Consider the following 6,730-nt stretch of genomic DNA (forward strand, 5'->3'; position numbering starts at 1 on the left):
CATTACACTGTGCAATAATAGTTAAAAAAGTTAGAATAGTTGGGGGGGGGGGGGGTTTCTGTCTGTAAATATAATATTTCAGTTACTGTTGTTTTTTCTACTGTTTTTTTTTTATTGCTTATTTATAATACTTGTTTTATTTTATTTTTTATTTTTCATTTTTTATTTTTTATCTTGTCTTCTTCTACTATGTCTCTTGTGTGCACTTTACTCTATGCTGTTGTAAGTCTGCAAATTTCCCCGCTGCGGGACTAATAAAGGATTATCTTATCTTATCTTATCTTATCTAACTTAGATTAGTTTCATTTTTTGCTAAACTTGTTATGGTGTGTGATGATGTTTCTATTTTAAATTGAATTAAAGATCCAAAAACTTCTTCCATCACTGCAGGAAACATATTTAATATAACCATTATATAATGAAATATTATAATACATTTTAAAAACTTCAGAATCTGGTTTATTACCAATAAGCATAACATAAACATAGAAAGAGAAATTAATAATAAAAGTAAGTATTGCAAAAATTTAAAAAACATAAACATATAATAGAAGAAAAAACAATAACATTTGTACAACATATCTGTTTTAAAATCAAAGAGGTTTGCGGTTTTTAGAAGTTGTAGTTTTGTTCAGAAATGTGAAAATTGTCCAAGTAATGTGCAAAGGTTCCCAGCACAAAGTAGAAAAAGAATATGCAGAAATATTCCCTAAATGTAACGCATAGAGACAGATGTGAAGACGATAATGTAACGTGAAGTGTCTCTGGGAGCCGTTCTTGTTGACGATGCAGCTGCAGATGTGAAGAAACTGACTTGGTTCTGATGGACCGCAGCCTCCTGACAGAGCGGAGTGATGGAAAGAGTTTGTGTCAAGCTTATGGAGTCTGCCAATTGTATTAAAGTACAGTACTTTAGTAAATGTACTTAGTTAAATAACCACCACCACTTAGCTCCAATAAAATGGGGTTCAATTTACACCAGAAGGGACACAAATAAGGATCTTACAGACAGTTGCTTTTAATTATTTATATTTGTTTTTCCCAGAAAACTCTTCTTCCATTCAGGAACTCAGGCAGTTCTCATTCAACAAATGTAACTATACCTACAGAAATGTATGCACTGTAATTAGATATTAGATGGAGAAGTTATCACATTAAATCAATTTGTGTTTCATCCACTTCATCATTAACCAGGAAGTAAAAAGACAATGCACAAAAACCCACACAGGGCAGGTCAGCAAGGTCAAACAGAAGCCGTTCATGACCTGTGTAATTTATTTCTCACTTAATTCTTGTACTTAATTAACCTCACTTCCGTAGTTATTTATTATTGTTTTCCGTGACCTAACTAAGTCGTTTTGTTGCCTAAACTTAATTAAGTCTTTTCCTAAACCTGACTAAGTATATTACAATCTTTTCTTAAATCTAACCAATTAGTTTTGTTGCCTGAATCTAACTAAGTATTTCACCATTTCTTAACCTAAATAAGTATATTACAAGATTGTCTTAAAATTAATTATTTCAAGATCTTTTCTGAAACCTAGAAATTAGTTTTGTTGTAACTAAGTTGTTTCCTATGAAGAAGGGAGTTTATTTTGAAAAGAAAATGCATATAACAAGTGTAAAAAAATGCATCTAAAACTCTTTTTTGGACTTTCGTAAGGTAATGAGGAGTTACTTCTTCTCTTACGATATCATAGGAACCGTCGTGTGAGGGAACGTTGAGGATCTTCCACTCCGTCCTTTCTGAGCTGAACACCAGCTGCCTGCACTGCTCTCTATGCAGCCTATGGAAGAGGAAGATGTGTGAATTACCCCCCCACATGTACAGTAGGCTATAGAAATGTGTCAGACATGTGGCGGTTTCCTCGTCGTCTGAGGTCTCCATGTTAATTGGGTGGTGTTGTGTCTAGGCCGACTGAACTTTCCCAGGGAGCCATGCAGCTGCAGAACGATTCCATCCCTCATTACGGAGTGGCGATACACACACTATAAGTGATTATGCTACACGCTGGGTACAGTTACAGTATGTTTGCAGGGCACGCCGGCCGATCCTTCAGACACTCTTGTTCCTCAGACATCTGCTCCTGATTCTTTTCTTTTTTTCTCCACCTTTTGCATCTGGTTGCATTTGCAGCACAAAATACAGACTATCATTCCATATTCATTATTATTTCCCGAGGCGCTGAGGCCGAGCTCTTTGGTGTTTTAACATGCTGGAGACCTGAGCCGGGTTCTCTCACGCCTCGGTGATGGAGATCTGGTCGGAGGAGCAGAGACCGACTGCTGGGAGATGATTTGTGTGTGTTTGTGTGTGTGTGTGTGTGTGTGTGTGTGTGTGTGTGTGTGTGTGTGTGTGTGTGTGTGTGTGTGTGTGTGTGTGTGTGTGTGTGTGTGTGTGTGTGTGTGTGTGTGTGTGTGTGTGTGTTGGCCTCCAGCTCCTGTTTCCTGGCCACCCAGGAGAGCTGGTCCTCCCGCTCTTCTTTTCTCTCCTGCTCCCTCCTCTCTTCTCTGTGTGTTTAATTTATTTATTTTGTGCGTGTGAATTTCATGGTAGAATATGTGAGTAATATGTGGAGCTGGAGCTGAGTGAGGTCAGCCAACACGGTCGCCAGTAAGAAACTGTTTGCAGCGTAGGTTTCTGCAAAGCCACGGGAAGATGCTGAATGTCTGCGCTTCTGAAACAAACATATGTTTCATAAATATGTTTTATATCAGCCTTTCATTGCAGTTGAAGAAATATACAATGGCATGTGTGGTTAACTTTGTGAAAGGATTGGTTCGATTTATGCAACAAAACTGCTTGGTTCATGTTTGTGTAAAATAACACAACAACATAACGTATTAGTGTAACATACCAACATAACACAACAATGTAATGTAACAATGTAACGCAACAACGTAACGCAACAATGTAACGCAACGCAACAATGTAACGCGACGCAACAACGTAGCAGTCAGTGGGAAACCTGAGTTCTTATAAACGTGCTGAATGCATAAAACATTCGCAAATTTAATATTTTATATAATTTTGTACAAGTATTTTAAGCCTGTATTGTTATTATTTCCTGGGGCCTTAAATAACGGGTTTAAAAGTATATATTTACCTCTATTATATGCTACTCTGATAGCGTAAATGTTTTTTGTAGAAGAATGAGAGAAGCAAAGAGAAAATCACTGTCTTTTTTATAATTCCATTGAGAGCAGCCGAGTCAAATTTACACAAATGGTTTTGAATTAATTTAAAAATGCTAATAAATTAATTAAAAATGTACATTTATCTCTATGAAAAAATGTGACAGATAATGACTTTAACTTTATTACCTCCATGGAAAACGACGACACACTCAGTGCTGCTGCTTTTCATAATTCATTTAATTATATATTTTTTATTAATAGAACTTCTGCAGCATGATGTAACTATTATACTCTGATTGGGTTTTTTTCAGGAAGTGAATTGTGGTGAGATTATTTTCAGTCTTTGTCTCGCTGGGACTCTAAGTGTTAAAAAACAACCTGTCCATCACTCAGTTTGAAGCAGCAGAAGAAGAAACATAAACTCAGCAGTGTGATCTCCTGAGAGGACGAGAGGCCGTCCAGGCGACGAGTGAAGACTCTGTGCTTTCATCACTATCAGGTGATTCAGTTTGTCATCCTCATCAGGCCTTCTGCACCTCCTGCTGCTCCTCCTCCTCCTCATCCTGAATCCTTTCTTCACATCCTGCTGGATAATTGTCTGCATTGTCTTCTACATCGTCCTGCATTTGTACTTTTACTTCAGTAAAAATGTTGATGCAGGACTTTTACATGGAACAAAGTATTTCTAAATGTTGGTTTTGCTACTGTTACTCAAAGTCACTGTGAAGAACTTTTATCTGGTCCTGATCCAGTCTCAGTTTAGTCCTGATCCTCTATAGACCTCCATCAGTAAACAGACCATCAGAGAGAAGATCGTCTGTTTCTATAAAGTTATTCTTAAAGCTCGTCATCGGAGCCACCGGGTCGGATTCTGGAGAAACCAGATGAGATCATGAAGGTTCACCAGAAACTCCTTCAGACCAGACTCCAGCAGAGACCAGTCCACCGTGGACAGACCCAGATCCAGCAGAGACCAGTCCACCGTCCACCCAGTCCACCGTGGACAGACCCAGATCCAGCAGAGACCAGTCCACCGTGGACAGACACAGATCCAGATACATGTAAGTGTTCACATCTACAGACACTTGAATATACACAGTTTATATATATTCATACCGAATATGTAGAGACACACACACACACATGCTGACTCTCTGCTGCAGAGTTTAGGAGATATGCTGGTCAGGAAAGTCCACCTGTCATAATACAACCAGGCAAAGCATGATGGGAAGCTGCTGAGTGAGGGGCCAAAGACGAGTGTGTGTGTGTGTGTGTGTGTGTGTGTGTGTGTGTGTGTGTGTGTGTGTGTGTGTGTGTGTGTGTGTGTGTGTGTGTGTGTGTGTGTGTGTGTGCTCTCTGGACTCTGGATCCTGATGCTGAAAGACAGGATCTCCCCTCTGACACTGCAGGCATTTCGGAGTCCACAGGACGTCCACCACCCAAGTGGACGGACGGACAGACGCACGGCTTCAGCAGGATGACGGACACCTCGACAAACAGAGGACGTGTTGGCTGAAGAAGACGGACAAACGAACGATGGATGGATCAGAGACATGGAGGGACGGACGGATGGATGGACGGATGGACACTGAACCAGATGTAGAGACAGAGGAGTCCATCACTGGACGGATAGAATGAGGAGGGATAGAAGGAATAATAAGATCAGATTCTGGGATTCAGAGGACGAGTCGGGGATTGAACCGCCGGGCCGACCGCACACAGCCGGCTACGTCCTCCCCCCAACCACCACCACCACCACCACCGGCCCGCTGTTCTCAGAGCGAAGCCCTTTTAGCAAATCATAATAAACATTCTGAAAAAGTATTCTGTGTAAAGCAATGTTCGCTTCCCCAGAGGAGAGTCTGGATTTCATTATGTCATCATGTGACTGTGTGTGTGAGAGAAGCATGTGTGTGTGTGTGTGTGTGTGTGTGTGTGTGTGTGTGTGTGTGTGTGTGTGTGTGTGTGTGTGTGTGTGTGTGTGTGTGTGTGTGTGTGTCATGTCAATGTGTGTGTTTGTGTGTGTGTGTCCACCTACAGTGTGTCTGTACTTTGGGTTGGGCATTATAACAATATAACAATATTTAGGCTGCAATGCAAACTATTTCTTCATCTGTGTGAATATCTTATTAAAAAACTGATTTCTCAATTTACTTTATAGACAGTCAGTTGGTACTGAAGTTTAAAATCTCATGTACCGGCACTGGAGATGTTTTAAATGTTGGACTGAAACAATAAATAACAAAAATGATTCAACAATTTGGAAAATTTACATTTTTCATAATCATTTAAGTCATTTATAAAGCAGAAAAAAAAAAACATTCTCTGTCTTCTTATATATCAATTTGCTGCTTTTCCTCTTTTATATTATTGAAAATTAGATATTTTATTATAATTAAAAGACATCACCTTGGGCTTTACTTTTGTGACATTTTACAGATGAAATGGTTAATAAAGAGATTCTCAATCTAAATGGGAATATTCCCGGTAAAATAAAGGTTAAATAAAAATATATTTTTTATATATTTTATTTTAATAATTTAATATCTAAACATGTTACTTTTATTATTTGTATTATTTGTATTACATTTCCCTTCATTTGTATGTCTTACTTTATTAACTTTTTTTATTATAATTATTTTATTATAATTTGTATTTTTGTTTTATTATTTTAGTGATTTATCTGTGTTTAAATGTCCACTTGTTTTGGATTTGTCTCACTGATGTTACATTGTCTTGTATCCTGTTTTTGCTTCGCTTTGTCTGTCAGAGAACTTTGTAAACTCTCTTTTTAAAGGTGCTAAATAAATAAAGTTATTATTATTATTACTTATTCATATACATCTCCCATCGTGTGTTCTCATGCCTGGCTGTATAATTGCTCCTTGCATAAAAAAACATGACATGATTCAGAGTTTATGAATTTGAGAGATTGAATTATAAACTCAGTTATTCTTTAACTATTCTTTTATTCTTTATGAACGGAAACCTCCTCCTTCTTTTTTTTTTGATTTCTCTCCGTCGAGTCTGAACTCTTCATGGAACCTGAACTTTCCACAAGTTTCTAAAAGCTGCTTTCAGCCAACAGACATGGATTATTTTTTTTTTTTTTACGAGGCCTCTGATTGGTGCAGCTGGCAGAGACTCAGACTGAGTGAGTTGTGTGTCGGAGCTGCTGATGTGATGTCACCGACGTGTCAGAGGTCACCTGACAGCGACGACGACAGAACGTCAACAAACAGAAAGACACAGAGAGAATCTGTCTTCTCTCATTTATGATCCAAATTATAAAAACACAAGTTCTGGAGATATATTTCTTCTATTATTTATTTTTTTCTGTCATAAACTATTTTAAATTTAAATATAGTCACATAAAAAATGCAATTTATTATTGATCGTCATAACAAATAGGATATTTACACCGAAAGTATGGTCACTCACGTCGTATGGGTATTTCCCGATTCAATTTTGATTTTGTTTCTTGGTGTTTAAAAAATTGTTTTTGATTTAAAATGTTTCCAATTAAAAATTGATTCTCAAAGAAAAACTAAATAAAAATCTCTCAAAATTTTAGCATTTAAAGATAGTCTCT

This window comes from Anoplopoma fimbria, chromosome 16 (genome assembly GCF_027596085.1).
Source record: "Anoplopoma fimbria isolate UVic2021 breed Golden Eagle Sablefish chromosome 16, Afim_UVic_2022, whole genome shotgun sequence".
Taxonomy (NCBI): domain Eukaryota; kingdom Metazoa; phylum Chordata; class Actinopteri; order Perciformes; family Anoplopomatidae; genus Anoplopoma; species Anoplopoma fimbria.